This window comes from Prionailurus viverrinus, chromosome C1, assembly GCF_022837055.1.
Source record: "Prionailurus viverrinus isolate Anna chromosome C1, UM_Priviv_1.0, whole genome shotgun sequence".
Lineage (NCBI taxonomy): Eukaryota > Metazoa > Chordata > Mammalia > Carnivora > Felidae > Prionailurus > Prionailurus viverrinus.
In genome coordinates, this window is record NC_062568.1 from 148,712,784 (window position 1) to 148,729,861 (window position 17,078).

Consider the following 17,078-nt stretch of genomic DNA (forward strand, 5'->3'; position numbering starts at 1 on the left):
ATAAAAAGGAGCAGGGAGGAGTGTGTCTAAAATGCAGGTGTACCCTTGAAGGGCATGTTAGTATATCCAAGATCTGCAATTTAAGTCAACAGAAAACTACAACTCAATGCAGACAGGACCAGATCCTTCAATTAGGAAGATTTGGGTCACCCCAAAGACAAAGCAGATGAAGCGTTATAAACTATTTTTCTTTTTTCCCCTTTCCCACTGTTAACAGCGAACAATTTTATATTTTGATATTTAATATACAGGTTATCAAAGGGAAAGTGTGATGCAGACAAAATAGTTAATACCATCCAAAGATGGATAAAGTGGGACTCTTTGTACACTACACTGAGGAGAAGCTTATCATGCTTTTGATTTATGAGGAATGACAGCATTACACTAACTGGAAGAATGATTTAGCTACTGAATTTTTTTGGATATAAACATGTTGAAAAGAGGTGTGTATAAATCCCAAATCAATAAGAGCGCTGGATTGCGGTATTGCCGCTTTTGTTAAAATGCAAATTATGTCTCCCAAGATCCTCTTCCCACTATGGTAAGGGACAGGGAACTTGTGCAAGAATTGGAAGACCGAGTGAAGCAGGCGTCACTATTCTGAGAAGTTCATCACAGTCAGACACAGTGAGGGACAGATGCAGAGGTGTCCAGCATGTAAATCACACTCATCTGTTCCTGATTCAACTTGTCTTTCAAACTACTGGCCCTGCCGACCATTAGCAGCCCCAAGCCTAACACCAGAATCTTGGCTGTGGAATCACAAAGACAACCGTTTCCAATAGACCTCTCCACAAGCTCCCACTTTGAGGTCCCCCTTTGACAGCTGGATATACTTGACCTCTCAGAATTTTTTGCAAGCTGTGACTTCTCCACCCACTCCAATGGAAAAGGACGAGTCAATGACTTGTTTTGTGATCTGCTAACTACCCCTTTCAGACCTTCACTTTCTTAGCTTTCTCATGTGTGTGTTCTAATTCCTAAAACAAATCCCTTGCTCCCATAGCATTCATGGTGGTTTGGCTTTCCTGATAAACCCTGACTGAACTCTAACTGATCCTGTTTATAGCCACAAGGGCCTAATTGCTCACAAGTAATTCCAGCAATTATGTTGGGTGCGGAAGGGACCTGTCTTTATATAGTTATAACCTAGCAATTTCAGCTCTGTGCTCCATTTACATGTTTGAAAACATTTCAAGACCCATCTTTGTAAGTTATTATGTTTGCTTCACTCCCATAAAAAGGGGACTGCTCAAACCACAATCACCCTTTTGGAGAGAATGTATTTTTTCCCAGTATCTTTTGCCACTGAATGATTCAGGTCTACAATGCCCAGTCAAATAAGTGTCGATATACTGTTTGATTGGCCTGTCATTAAAATCCCATCTTTTGTGGCTTAGGTTGTTCACTTGGTTTAAATATTCTATACTTATCAACTCCAATTTGGTGCTTTTCTGAAGATGCCTCTCTAAAAAGTTTTAAAGCCATTTAACCTTAATATAAATATACATTTTATGAGCTGCATTTTAACTACCAAAGCCACTATCACCTGAAAATGATGTCATGGTAATAGATTTATTACATTTATATTTGACATTTTCAAGCACTGAAATCCAAACTCATTTCCAAAGGTCTCTAAACTAACCTGTGTCAAGTCAGTAACAGTTTTATGACTTGGAACAAATACTCATTAGTTGTTAGAGTGCTTATCTGGTTTTGTCTTATTTAATTAAAAATAATGTCATGAACTTGAAATTATGAATATTAGCAGCTGAAAACCCTGACACAAAATTTATTTTTAAAACAGCTGTGACATGAGTGATAGAAGTCTTCACGTCCCTGCTAGTCACATTAAATGTTCCTTTCTCTTTTTGAGACTTGAAGCAGCCCTATAATGTTAAGGAAGCTAAGGTAAGAAACAAACAGGATTGGCTTCTACTCTTCTGGTATTCATGAAATTAAGAAACAATTCATCCAAAAATGTAAGTGATCAGAGGGTGTCATCTTCTCAGCTACCAACAAGTTGGATTGACTGAATGAATGATACTTTTCTATTGAAAGCAGACCATATACAATCTCAGGGTGACCTGGAGTAAAGCTGTCAAACCCCCCCTAAAAGGGTGGGGAAAAGTCAGATGGAAATGCATAGGAGTGGGTGATGGAGAAGAGGTTGTGACTCTTTTGAAATCATCATTTGAAATGATCTAAGGACGTATTTCCATGATGCAAGAGGAACTAATAGTAAAGAACAGCCAAAATCCCATATGGGAAGATAGTATTACAGGCTAACTCAAAAGAGAGGCAAGAGAAGTTTTCCTGAATCAAAAGGGAAAACATAGTAGAGTACTTGGGTGGCTCAGTCAGTTAAGCAACCTATTCTTTTTTTTAATGTTTATTTATTTTTTATTTAGTGTGTGTGTGTGTGTGTGTGTGTGTGTGAGAGAGAGAGAGAGAGAGAGAGAGAGAGAGAGAGAGAGAAAGTGCACACACAAGTGGGGGATGAGGAGAGGGAGAATTCCAGGCAGGCCCTTGCTGTCAGTGCAAAGCCTGCAGGGCTCGAACCCAGGAACCGTGAAATCATGACCTGAGCAGAAATCAAAAGTTAGATGCTTAACTAAGCCACCCAGGCACCCCAAGTGACCTACGCTTGATCTCGGCTCAGGTCACGGTCTCCACGTTCATGAGTTTGAGTGCCACATCAGCACTCTGTGCTGACAGCATGGAGCCTGCTTGGGATTCTGTCTCTCCCTCTCTCTGTCCCCCCTGCTCCCCCTCCAGGCCACTGCCACCTCTTGTGCACGTGTGTGCTCTCTCACTCTCAAAATAAATAAACTTTCAAAAAGGGAGGGGGAACCATGGTAAAAATGAAAGTATGATAGATTCACATGAGTTAGAATTTTTGTCTTTGAACAGAGTTTGTCCTTTGTATATGATATCGGACTTGTGGTTGGCTGCTGTATCTTTTCCTCATCCTTCTATCTTTCCGTGTCTTTTAAGTGTGTCTGATGAAAATCATATATTCTTGGATCTTGTTTTCTCAATCCAATCTGAGATTCTGAGATTCTAGATTTTTAATTGATGATTTTTTTAATGTTTATTTTTTTAGAGGGGGGGGGAGGGGAGGGGCAGAGAGAAAGGGAAACAGAATCTGAAGCAGGCTCCAGGCTCTGAGCTGTCAGCACAGAGCCATATGCAGGGCTTGAACTCAAGAACCACAAGATCATGACCTGAGCTGAAGTCAGACGCTTAACTGACTGAGCCACCCAACCACCCCTAATTGATGATCTTAAATCATTTGTTCTTATTTTATATTTGGATATATTTCAGCCACCTTATTTCATATTTTTTATTTATTGTATTCTCCCTCTTTTCTTCCCTTTCACAATTTCCATTTGGACAGAACTACTTTCCTTCTGTTGGTTTAAAAGGTAAACATCTAACAAACACTGAGAATCATTGAATCACTATACTCTGAAACTAACATAACACTATGCTAGCCATACTTGAATTTTAAAAAAGGTAAACATCCGATTTTTCTTCTTATGGTTTTTGCTTTTGTTGGAAGACTTATTTATTTACCATTATTGATTTCTTAAAGTTATTGACATTAATATCTTTCCCTCCAAGAAAGGTCCTGGTTCATTATATTGTACTTTGCCTTTTTTATTTATTTGATATTGGATTTTATTATTTATAATAAACCTACGTGCTATTTTATTACTCTTAACTCCCAAATCTCTTCTGATTTGAAGATTTTCCCCAAGAGAATTTGGTTGCAGGTTGTATAACAAGGCCTTGCAGGCTGTAAGTATTTTTTATGATATTCTCATATTTGAATGACAATTTAGCTGGATAAAACCAAATTTTAATTCAAATTTTATTTTCCTTCAATGCCTTAAAATTATTTTTTCATTTTTTTTATATATCTAACGTTAGTGTTGAGAAATACGGTGTCAATCTGGTTCATTTTATTTGGTGGGGAATCTCTTTCTGGAAGCTTTTAGAATTTTTTCTTTGTCTTAATGTTCCCATATTGTGCTGTTAAATTTCCACATGTGGATATTCCCTCTATCCTGTTTGGTCCTGTATGAACTCCTTCTAGCTGAGATTTTTTTAATCTTTAATAATGAGAAATTAAACTATATTGTTTTTTCAAGTATTTATCTCTCTTATTTTTCCCTCCTTTATGAAATCCCATCAACTGGATATTTGCACTTCTCCTGTCATCTCTCTTAGTCTTCTTTTTTTTCCTCTTTATTCTATCTTGCTCCCTTTAGGTAAGTTCCTCAATCTTATCTTCATTAATTTACTCTTCTGCTAGTGTTTGCTGAGATCTACCCCATTGCTTAATATACTTTAATACCACATTCTCCATTCTGAATATTTCCCCTTAGTTCTTATTTACAACTTTTTTTAATTTTTTTTTTATTTTATTTTTTGTTTTAGTTATTTTTTTTAGAGAAAGAGAGCATGAGTCGGGGAGGGGGTGGGGGGGAGAGAGAGAGGAGAGAGAGACAGAGAGAGAGAGAGACACAGAGAGAGAATCCCAAGCAGGCTCCACACTCAGCATGGAGCCCAATGCAGGGCTCAGTCCCATGATCCTGGGATCATGACCCGAGCCAAAATCAAGAGTTGCACACTCTACCTATTGAGCCACCAAGGAGCCCCAATTCTTATTTATAATTTCCTTTTCTTGCTTCATATTACTAATAAGTATATTTCTCAAGCGTGTTTTAAATTCTTGGTACATTGTGTTGCAATAAAACTGCTTCAGATGATATATGGTATTGAGTTTATATCTTTCGCTTGTAATAGTTCTACTTTTCAGGGTTCTAGTATCTCTGTTTTGTTTTGCTTTGTGCGCTTGAGAACTGGAGAGCATTAGCTATTCCATCCAGAATTGTGTCCTGAGAATGGCTTGAAGGCCAGGTACTAGTTTGTCAGCCCCAGTGAGTTAAGTGAGAGAACAGGAGGCTAGAAGGCCTGAGGCACTACAAAACCTCCACTAAGCCTTCTTCCCTTTACTGCCACTGCACAGGCAGATCCTCTGATCCGGGTTTCACCTTTAATACTTAGAAGCACATCTGAAAGGAGGAAGTCTTCCTACACTGTAACTTCATCATCCGTGGGCCTTTGGAGAGGCAAAAAATGGAGGAGTGAAAGCCCAAGGGCAGCTAGTCTCTCCGGGGCTGCTTTCAGCCACATCCCACCCACCCCAGCAGGGCTTTTGTGTTACTCTCTTATCATCACTGGACAGCTGCTGCCAATTTCCACAGTGAAGGGGTGGACATTGATGGTCCCAAGGACCTAGGGAGGAGGCAAGAGCATAACTTGCAAACTCCCCTGTCCCTGCTCACTGCCTCTGGCAGCCTGCTATCTGAGGCTGTGGCCACCACACCCACCAGCTCAAACAGCCTTAGTCCCACTCCTTCATTTTGTAGTTTCTTCATGGCTGATTTCCCCATCTTGACAGGAATGAAAAAACAGGTTTAATTCCTTCTGGAAGCCTTGTGCCTCACACACATGTTATTCTTGATCATCATCCAAGATACAATTCCCTCGAGTCAGATCTCCTTTCCCACAGTTTCATTCCCACTTTACTTTGGACTTCTTTCTTCTAAACCAACCATAATGTTCTCTAAAATTTACTTATCGCGTCTCAAAGAAACTCCTTTCAGAGTATAAATAACTTTACAACATCCTCCATGTCTTCCGATGCCTTGCCTAAACTGAAACTTGGATACATCACAAGTACATCACAGCAGCCCACTGAGGGGCAAATGCCCATTTTCTCATATACACCAGGTCTGAGTTTGAAGATAAGACTTTTCCTTATTTTCCAATGCTCCTGTCCAGATCTCTGCTCCTCCCACTTCAAGTAAAAATCCCTGCTCCTTTAAGGATCATGCCTTTCTTTTCCTCATCACTGCTATTTACCAGTCTCTATCCACACCTCCCTGATTAACCAAAGATATTGGCAAACAACTCAGACTATATACCTCTCTCCTGCCATCATCCTGGGTGACTTTGACATCCACATGGACAGTCCATTCATCACATTGTCCTTTTAATATCTTTGTCTCCTCAATTATAATGCCTTCAACCCATACCACTTCAGCTACTATTCCAGTATTAATAAAAAAAATCATGTTCACTTATTAAGTACTTAGTATTTTCCAGGAGATATCCTTAGTGTTTTACGTGATGGTCTTATTTAATACTGACAGTATTACTATGAATTAAGTACCATTATTGATTATTTCCATTTTCCAAATGACAAAACTAAGGTTTTGAGAATTTAAATAACTTGTCCAAAGTTGGTCACACAATGCACAATTAAGAGAGCCAAGATTCAGGAAGGAAGTGAAGAAAGGATACTTGAAATGTTCAAAGTACAAAGTATATAAATTTTTATTATATTATCTATACTTTCCTCCCTTTTGCCACTAAAAAAAAACAAACAAGAATTGATACATCAGTAATATGGAACCTGCTCATCAAAAGCAGATGGAAAAGTTGTTAAGACAGCAAATGAAGTGAATCATTAAAAAAAGGTATAAAGTGTGGATCCATCTGTCTTAATCTTTGTTAGAAAATACACTTCTTTTGCTAGAAATTCCTGGTGCTGACACAGTTATTACCACAATATTTATGAAAGTTGAAGTTGGTCCCAAGATAGTTTAAACAACCTAGCTAATGTGCTGAAAAAGAAAATAAATGGCTTACAAACCTGATTCATGAGAGGACTCTAGGATACATTGCCCTTACTTCCTTTTTCAAAAACAGTGATATCTAATCTTATTCTGTGAATTAGCATTTTATCAGTTTTCAAGCATTATCTAATGACCACATCTACATATTTATTCACAGAGGCATGAAGAACTAGAACAAGAAAACTATTAGTATCTCTTGCTTTGAAGATGTCCAGCTAAGTTCTGAATGCCTGCCAGCTTCATCAAGCATTAATTATTTAAAAAAGTAAAACATAAAAATGATCCTGAACTTGAATGATCACTGTAGAGAGATTGTAAAACTGTTAGAAATGAAAAATGGCTCATTTTGATATTGGGAAAGGAGGTTAATCATGCAAGTTAAAGGAGATTTTGTTAGAATTCATCATTTACTCATAGCATTCAGATTTTTATATTACCCTACCTCACCTTTCTTTCTTCTTCCTTAATTAAGGTGATAACAAAACCAATGAAGTTTAAAACACAATGGTTGCTTTTAGTCAAGAAGAAAATAGAAAATTTTTAATTTCTACCTAAAGATAAGGTATTTCTTAAATCTTTCTTTCACTCTCAAAGTAGCAGAATATATTAAATATCTGGGGAATATTTTGGAATTCATTACACAGGGACCAAAACTATCATGCTTTCCCCAACAATCCTGCAGCTGACAGAGTTCGTGCCTGGGCAATGTGCTTTTGAGTTACTGTTTTCCATAAAGAGAGGTATGTGGAACATACAACTTTCTATATTGACCAAATTGCACCCATGCACACGTTTCCAGAAGATTCCATTGTGGCTTCATTTAAAACAATACATATTTCAGATAATACCTCACTGCTGCCACCTAGGCTGTTTAAGCCAAGAAAAGTGACTTATGCATTGACCATATTATACAAAGGCAACTCAACTCTTCAAGCCAGCCCATAATTGTTTCCCAAAAGTTAGAAAAAACTGAGAGGGTTTGTGATCAACACTCTCCCCCCAGCCAAGGAAATTCTACAGAATGTGCTGCAAGGAGAAAAAAATGATCCCAAGTTAAGGTTTGAGATGTAAGAAGGGATGATGAATAAAGAAATTGGAAAATATATGGGAAATCTGAATAAGCATTGATTGCATAAAACAAGAGTATACATGTCTAAAACAATAGCAATAGTGTTTAACTAGTGATTTTTTTTTTACGATACAACTAAAATACTGCACAAAAACAGCATATAAAATGGAGGGGCATATTTGACTTAATGTGTTTAACATTATATTATTCACAAAGATAATACATTGATCAACTTTAGACTTGTTAAGTATGCATGTTTGAATGTTTTGGGTAAACACTAAATGTTTAGAAATAGAGTGTATAACTTCCAAACTAATATAAGGAGAAGAAGATGAAATGAGAGGAAAAGGAAACTAAAGAGAGAGAGGATTGGGTGCTACAACAGAGACCAATACACCTGTCAAATTAACAATGTACAGGGGTGCCTGGGTGGCTCAGTTAGTTGAGTGTACCACTCTTGATTCTGGCTCAGGACATGATTCCAGGGTTGTGGGATTGAGCCCCGCATGGGGTTCCGTGTTGAGTGTGGAGTCTGCCTAGGATTCTTTCTTTCTCTTCCTCTCTACCCTCTCCCCTGCTCGCTCGCGCTCTCTCTCTCTATTAAAAAAAAAAAAGAATGCACATAGCTGCAGAGCCCATGATCCACAAGTTCCATGCCTAGTAACACACATTTGAAAGCCTCTTGCACGTGTGCACCAGGAGATACTTACGAAATATGAGGGAAGCAACCCCCTCAAGGTCTTTTCACTATCCCCTCTGCTTGTAACATTCTTTCCCCAGATCATTGCATAGTTCCTTCTGTCATAGTTCATTCATTCATTCATTCATTCATTCATTTTGAGAGAGAGAGAAAAAAAATGTGAGCAGGGCAAAGGCAGAGAAAGAGAGAGAGAGAGAGAAAATCCCAAGCAGGCTCTGCACTGTCAGCACAGAGCCCAACATAGGGCTCAAACCCACAAACCGTGAGATCATGACCTGAGCTGAAATGAAGAGATGGATGCTCAGCTGACTGAGCCACCCAGGCACCCCAAACTATGCACACTGTTAATGAGATCTTCTCTGATAACACTGTTAAAATCTCAATTCTATCCCCAATATAGTCACTCCTTATCTTTGTCTCTGCTTTGTCTCTATCATACTTATCACATTCTAACAAATCATATAATTTACTTTTTTCGTCTGTGTCTTCCAACTAGAATATAAGTTCAATAAGAGTGGGGATTTCTGTCTCTTTTGTTCACTGAGGTATACCCAGAATCTAAAACAGTGCCTCACATACAGTGGGCATTCCACTGAAATAATATCCTCACTTATTTTAGCAGAGAGGAATAAAGAAATAGCCCTAATGTCCATCAACATGGAAATAGACATGGGATTTGTGTTTATACAAAGGTATATTATGCAAGTGAGAATGAATAAACTGCATGCATCGATATGAATGAATTTTAAGAACAGATTGTTGAGCAAAAGCAAGTCACCAAAAGATATATACAGCATGACTACCTTTACATAAAGCTCAAAAATGTGAAATGTAAACAATATATTGTTTAGGGATACATGAGTATCTGCTAGAACTACAGACAAAATCAAGAGAATGAAAACTCAAAATCAAGATCCTGATCAAGTCTGGGCTCTGAGAGAGAAGGTAGGTGAGATGGGAGTACAGAAGTTCTATGTATTAAGCTGAATGGTAAGTACATGGGTATTTGCTTTACCATTTTTTGTATTATTTCCTATATATTAGATATAATATATACCCAACTGATTTGATTTTTTTAATTTTTCAATGTTTATTTATTTTTGAGAGAGAGTGTGTGAGCAGGGGAGGGGCAGGGAGAGAGGGAGACACCGAATCTGAAGCAGGCTCCAGGCTCTGAGCTGTCAGCACAGAGCCCGATGCAGGGCTTGAACCCATGAACCATGAGATCATGACCTGAGCCAAAGCCAGATGTTTAACCGACTAAGCTACCTAGGTGCCCCTATACCCAACTGACTGTAAAGAGCAACACAGGTTTGGTCTTTGTCTTTCAATGATTTTCTGCTTCTCTGGTCACTAAGATATAAAACATGGTTCATGTCGTCTCCCTGCTGCTGAGTAAACAAGAATCTACTGGGCATCATTAAGTAAGCAGACCTAAGGGCTACACTTGGGGCCAGAAAGTAATAAGCCTCAGATCCAGGTCTAGCTCTTGTCTTCTTACAGAGTATATGAAAAGCCCACATTTGATGGGTAATAAAATGGTGCTTTGCTATTTAATCTTGCCAAATCCATCTTTATTCCTCTCCTTCTTGATGAGTCATGGCAGTTAGTCCTCAGATAACATTAAAAAAATTCGTTCAGGGAGCCTGTGTGGCTCAGTCCATTCAACATCTGACTCTTGATTTTGGCTCAGGTCATGATCTCATGGTTGTGGGACCCAGTGCCATATCAGGTTCTGCGCTGACAGCATGGAGCCTGCTTGGGATTTTCTCTCTCTCTCTCTCTCTCTCTCTCTCTCTCTCTCTCTCTCCCCTTCTCCCCTACTCTCTCTCAAAATAAATAGAAATGTTCTTTTAAAAAAAAACAATTTCTTTCAAAACTACACACAAATCTTTACAGCACAATGCCACAACTATGGTATTTAACCTCCAACAGACCATCAATCAGGCATCTAAGTCACTGTGACTAAACTCTCTCCATGGTCCATGCCATGAGTACATTTGTCAATGGCATTTATTCTATTTCACTTCTACCACCAAAGCAATTCCTGATGATGTTAGAATGAATAGACTTAAGTTTCATATCCTTGTAAAATGTGGCCACCTTGGACTTAAATTTTATAATATTATAATAAATATAAATTAATCATGACCTTTGGAGAGCCCCATCACTTAACTAATTTTAGCCATTCTACATTAAACCTTTGAAGATTATTCTCAACATAGAAAAATAAACTGTTTCCCAATATTATACCTGTCATAGGTACCATATCTAAAAGTTCTTCAGTCACAACTAAATTTTCTTCAATACCAAGATAAATACAGACAACGTGGTAGTATTATTTATATCTGTGTTCTCATCAGCTACAATTTAAAAACTCTGCAAATGCTCCTACACTCAGAAGCAGTATTTCTAGATAGGCTTCTATCTGTAAATGCTTTCCTTTGTTTGGGAAACAATTTCTGCCACACTTGGTAGATAATCTTATAAATAAAATCTTATAAACTTTTTACTATCTGCAAAAAGTTTTCATACTGGGTCAGTTGTTTCAATTACCACACAGTTGTTTCAATTAGCATTTCTTTTTTTTTTTTTTAATTTTTTTTTCAACGTTTTTATTTATTTTTGGGACAGAGAGAGACAGAGCATGAACGGGGGAGGGGCAGAGATTCACAGAATGGGAAACAGGCTCCAGGCTCCGAGCCATCAGCCCAGAGCCTGAAGCGGGGCTCGAACTCACGTGAGATCGTGACCTGGCTGAAGTCGGACGCTTAACCGCTTAACCGACTGCGCCACCCAGGCGCCCCTCAATTAGCATTTCAAAGTATCTGCAACTGTTTTGTTAACACTCCAAAAGAAGCCCTACTGGTATGTCAGTTCCTTTATCAGATCCTTAGGTTTTTCTTTTTTATCAGTTGTCTTTACCTGGTATCAGTCACAGTCCTAGGATGATTTACTTCCTAATGACCTTTTAAAGTTGTATTCTTTCAGGGGCACCTGGGTGGCTCAGCTTGTTAAGCATCTGACTTTGGCTCAAGTCATGATCTCACTGCTTATGAGTTTGAAGCCCTGTGTAGGGCTTTTGCTGACAGTTCAGAGCCTGAAGCCTGCTTGGGATTCTGTCTCTGTCTCTCTCTACCCCTCCCCCACTCATGTACTGTCTGTCTGTCTCTCTCTCAAATATAAATAACATTAAAAAATGCTTAAGTTCTTTCTTTCAAAACAGACATATCTTGATATTAAATACATGGAATATCTCTTATGTGTACACACAGAAAATATTCCCTTTTGCTCGCTCCCATTTTTCTTGACATATGCAGCCTTCTTTATCTATCTTTTACTTTGCCACTGATGCCAGAGATAAGAATACAAGAAATGTTTTATTTCTCTCTTAATAAGTGGTGACTGACCCTCAGTGTCAACATCAGAGAGACCATAAGAAGAGACAGAGCCTGGAGCAACTCTAGTACTCACCTCCAGTCAATAGCTGCTTTACGAAAATGTGGGTCCATCATTGTCGAATGTCTGATGTTTCAAGAAGTACCAGAAATTCATGCTTGAGGTTATTAAAAATAACTCATAATTTTTAATGTTGGCAAATAATTCAATTTCTTTCTAACATTATATGGTTCAAGTAAAACACTTAGCTGACCAGGTACAGCCTATAGGGAAGCTGTTTGAGACACCAATAAATGCTTTGATGTTTCAGTTGTTGATGTGACCTTATCAAATTCAAAGGTAATTTAAGATACTTAAACTTAAAATGCTCCCAAGGAAACACAAGATTCTGGTAGCAAGTAATTAGATTCTGAGTTCCAAAGCTCTGCAGAAAAATACCCACACTCTTAGTTAAACAGCAAAACAACAGATCTCTGGTCCACTGTCAGTGCAAGTTCACTTGTGGCAGTATTTAAACAGAAGGATAAATGGAAAGAGCCAAGTCACCTTTTTCCCTTTAATCTTTACACACAGTGAGACTCCAATTCTTTCCCTTTCCTTTCCTTTTTCTACTTTATCAAATCTGAAAATGCCAAGGCATTTTACAGTTTCCCAATATTAACCAAAATGTCTGAAGTCACCAGATAAAAACAAAGAAATATCCTCATAGTTAAAGGGGATATGGGAGATAGTTAATTTAACTCATGTAAAAACCCAATAATTTAGTCTTAAGCTAAAAGAAAAAAATTCTATGTGCAAAAGTAGCAGAATTAAATAATTTCTGAAAAAAAATTCCCAGCAACTGATGGACTAATTTTACATGACTTTGCAGAGTGACTGACTACCCTCTTAGGAGTTCATTAAAAGCCATTTAATGAAAAATGTAAAATGTTAACATCCTCTCTGATACCAGATCTAACTTCATTGCAATTTGCACATTTTATTCATCAACATTGTCTTTTAATTTTTAATTAGTGTTAGCCTTAAAACACATTTCCATCATCTGTTTCATCAAATTAACCTTTATGATGTAATGAAAAAATACAAAGTACAAAACACAGACAGACTACATTTAGGAAATTTACAGACACTGATGATAATATTAAGAGCCTCTTAACATTGTTTCTTAGGTTAAGGTCCATCCATAACCTACTAATGCTCTTAATTGACCTTCTATCTCAGGTCAGACAGATCCAATAAAGTATGTAAAACTAATGTGAATGCCTGCAAATAATGTTTTGAGGATGGAGCCAAGAAAGTACAACTTACTCATTGGTATATTAACAGCACCAATACTTAACTCATTTCACAAATGTTAGTTAAGCAGCTACTGTGTGTCTACCAAGCCCACTATACTAGGTACTGGGAATAATAAAATGATGAACAAGTAGCTAAAGAGTTTACAGAATTGCTATTTATTCAGCACTGTACCATATACAATACTGTTATAAGAAGATATGTTAATTTGAATCACAAAACCAAAGCATAGCCTATAATAAACATCCTTGTGGTCTTTCTACATTTTCCACTTGAACATTTGGAAGTTTCAAGTGTATATAAATGATATCCTATTAACAGCATTATGCGCATATTAGAGGTAATTGTGCATTGTTATATCAAATATTTGAAAGTCTTCAGTATCCATTATTTAATCAAGTGGTTGCAGAGTCAGCTGGCATATTATTAACCAGCTTCTCTACTCTGCCTCTTTAAAAAAGCTTGTGTACAGAAAACAAGCACTAAACATGAAATAACTCCATGAGGTATTTTATTTTAATAAAAAACATATCTGTGTATACATATACACACACACACACACACACACACACACACACACACACACACATATTTTGTATGTATGCCCTAACTGTCCACTAAAGAAGCCTAGAAACTGATCAACACAGTAGTAAAATTCCTATTAATGAAATTTTTTCCATTAAAAGAAGCCAGAATTTCTTGAAGAAATTGTTGATTCAAAGTCTGGGACAGAAGATGTACGAGAAGAACCTGGAATATCTTGACATACCAGAGAGCAAGGAAGTTATCAATAGGACTCAAGAGGATATCACTGGTCAATGATGGGGTAATTTGAGCTTCAATAAAGAATATAATTGCATGTTTCTTGCTCAAGATGGTGATGTAGGAAGACTCTGAACTCACCTCCTCCATAGAACACACCCAATTACACCTGTTAATAGAGCAATTCCTCCTGAAGAAGAACTGAGGTCTGACTTAACAGCTATTAAATAACCAAAGACAAAGAGAATGGCAAGAGAAAAATAGGAGAGATGGAGACACAGTAACAAAGGGAACCCTTACCCCCAACACTGTGAGTGGCAGTGGGAAGGGATAGTACTAAGAGACCTAGAACATATCCCTCTGTCCTTGGGCACAGAAAAATAGTTGTGGTTTAAAAGAACAACTAGCATATAAGACAGAAAACACTAGAACCCTGCCAAGAAGTGAAGGAACTATGGGAAGGCTCTCCAGGTCAGTGGTACTGGAGAATGATAAGGTTTATGTTCCCACCCCACAATGGAAACCTAGACCAGAGCAGGGTCCAGACACCATAAGGGGTGGGTCCAGCTATCACAGGGAGCTTACAACTTCAGGGAACCCAGAGTCCACAGGCCCACACCAGCACTAGCCATGTTGGGACACAGGGAAAAAAAAAGGCTGTGGTTCCAAAGGACCCAAGAACTACGGGAGTATTCTCTTCCCATGCACCTTAAAAGCCTGGAGCAGGATCTGACTCACTGTGATTCAGTCAGTCAACAAAAGTCACCAAGCATACATAGTTTGCATAGAGGTCACCATACACAAGACCACTTCTTCCACTTAGGAGAAGTAGTCATTTTGCCTTATCCATAGAAACAAATACAGGAAGTCTAGCAAAATGGGGATGCAGAAGAATATGCTCCAAAAGAAAGAATAAGAAAAAAACCTCAGTAAATGAATTAAATGAAACAGGTAAGCAATATGACTGATAAAGAATTCAAAGTAATGATCATAAAGATACTCACTGGGCTGGAGAAAAGAATAGAAGAACCCAGTAAGATCTTCAATAAAGAGATAGAAAATGTTTAAAAGAACCAATCAGAAGTAAAGAATATAATAACTGAAATAAAAAGAAAAACACACACTAGAGGTAATCAATAGTACATTAGAGAATGCAGAACACATTGGCAATCTCTGGAAGACAGGGTAATGAAAAGAACACAAGCTGAGCAGCAAGAAAAGAATTTAAAAAGTCCAAGAAATCTTTCACATTACAGGAGTCCCAGAAGAGGAAGAGAGAGATGAAGGTGTAGGAAGCTTATTTGAAAAAATAATAACTGAAAACCTCCATAACCTAAGGAGGGAAATAGTCCAAAAGCACAGTTCCAAAAACGATGAACCCAAGGAGGTCTACACCATGGCACATAATAATTAAAATGTCAAAGTTTAAAGATAAAGAGAGAATCCTAAAAGCAGCAAGACAGAAACAAAAAAAGTTACCTACAAGGGAAAAACCTACAACACTATCAGCTAATTTTCCAGCAGAAACTTTGCAAGCCAGGAGGGAGTGGCATGATACATTCAAAGTGCTGAAAGTAAAAAACCTACAACCAAGAATACTCTACCGAGAAAGGTTATCATTCAGATTTGAAGGAGAGATAAAGAGTTTCCCAAACAAAAGATAAAGGAGTTTATCACTACTAAATCAGGCTTACAGAAATGTTACAGGGACTTAAATGGAATAGAAATAGCCATAATAAGACATAAGAAAAATATGAATAAAAGATGTAAAATATGACAACATATACATAAAATGTGGAGAAGGGAGTAAAAAAGGAAGAAAAGAAGAAAAAGGAAAAGAAAAAAGTATTTTTCCGGTTTTTTTTTTTTTTGGTTGTTTGTTTTTTGGGTTTTGTTTTGTTTTTGCTTTTGCTTTTGTTTTTGTTTTTGTTTTTTTAGAATGTGTTTGAACTTAAATGACCATAAAATTAATATGGACTGTTATTTACATAGGACGTTATATATGAACATCATGGTAACCACATACCCAAAACCTATGATAGATACACAAAACATAAAGAGAAAGAAAACTGAACAAAACACTATAGCTACTCATCAGTCACAAAGAAGAGAGTAAGTGAAGAAAAAAGGAACAAAGAGGAACTACAAAAAACAAACTTTAAAAATGGCAATAAGCACATATCTATCAATGATTACTTTAAATGTAAATGGCCTAAATGCTCCAATCTAAAGACAATGGTGGAATGGATTGAAAGAAAGAAAGAAAGAAAGAAAGAAAGAAAGAAAGAAAGAAAGAAAGAATACTCATATATATGTGGCCTACAAAAGACTCACTTCAGACCTAAAGATGCAAACAGACTGAAACTGAAGGGATGGAAAAACATTCACGATGCAAATAGAGGTGGGAAAAAAAAGCCAGGATAGCAATAATTGTATGATATGAAATGACTTTAAAACAAAGACTGTAACAAGGGACAAAGAAGGGTACTACATAATGATAAAAGGATTAATCCAACAAGAGGCTATAACAATTGTAAATATCTATGCATTCAACACTGGAATACCTAAATGCATAAAGCAAACATTAACAAACATAAAGAGAGAAACTGATGATAATACAACAATGGTAGAAGACTTTAACACTCCACTTACATCAATGGATAGATCATCCAGACAGAAAATCAATAAGGAAACAATATCTTTGAATGACACATTGGATTAGATGGACTTAATAGAAGTATATAGAACATTCCATCCAAAAACAAATACACATTCTTTTCAAGTGTGCATGGAACATTCTGCCGAATAGATCACATATTAGGCCATAAAGCAAGCCTCAATAAATTTAAAAAGATTGAAAAGATGCCATGTATCTTTTCTGACTGCAATAGTAGTACTATATCACAAGAAAAAAAACACAAATACATGGAGACTAAGAAAAAACAAATGGGTCAATGAAGCGGTCAAAGAAGAAATAAAAAAATACATAGTGACAAATAAAAAAGGAAACACAATGGTCCAAAAATCTCTGGGACACAGGGAAAGATGTTCAAAGAGGGAAGTATATAGCAATAAGGACTACCTCAAGAAACAGAAAAAGACTCAAACAATTTAACCTTATGGCTAAAGAAACTGGGAA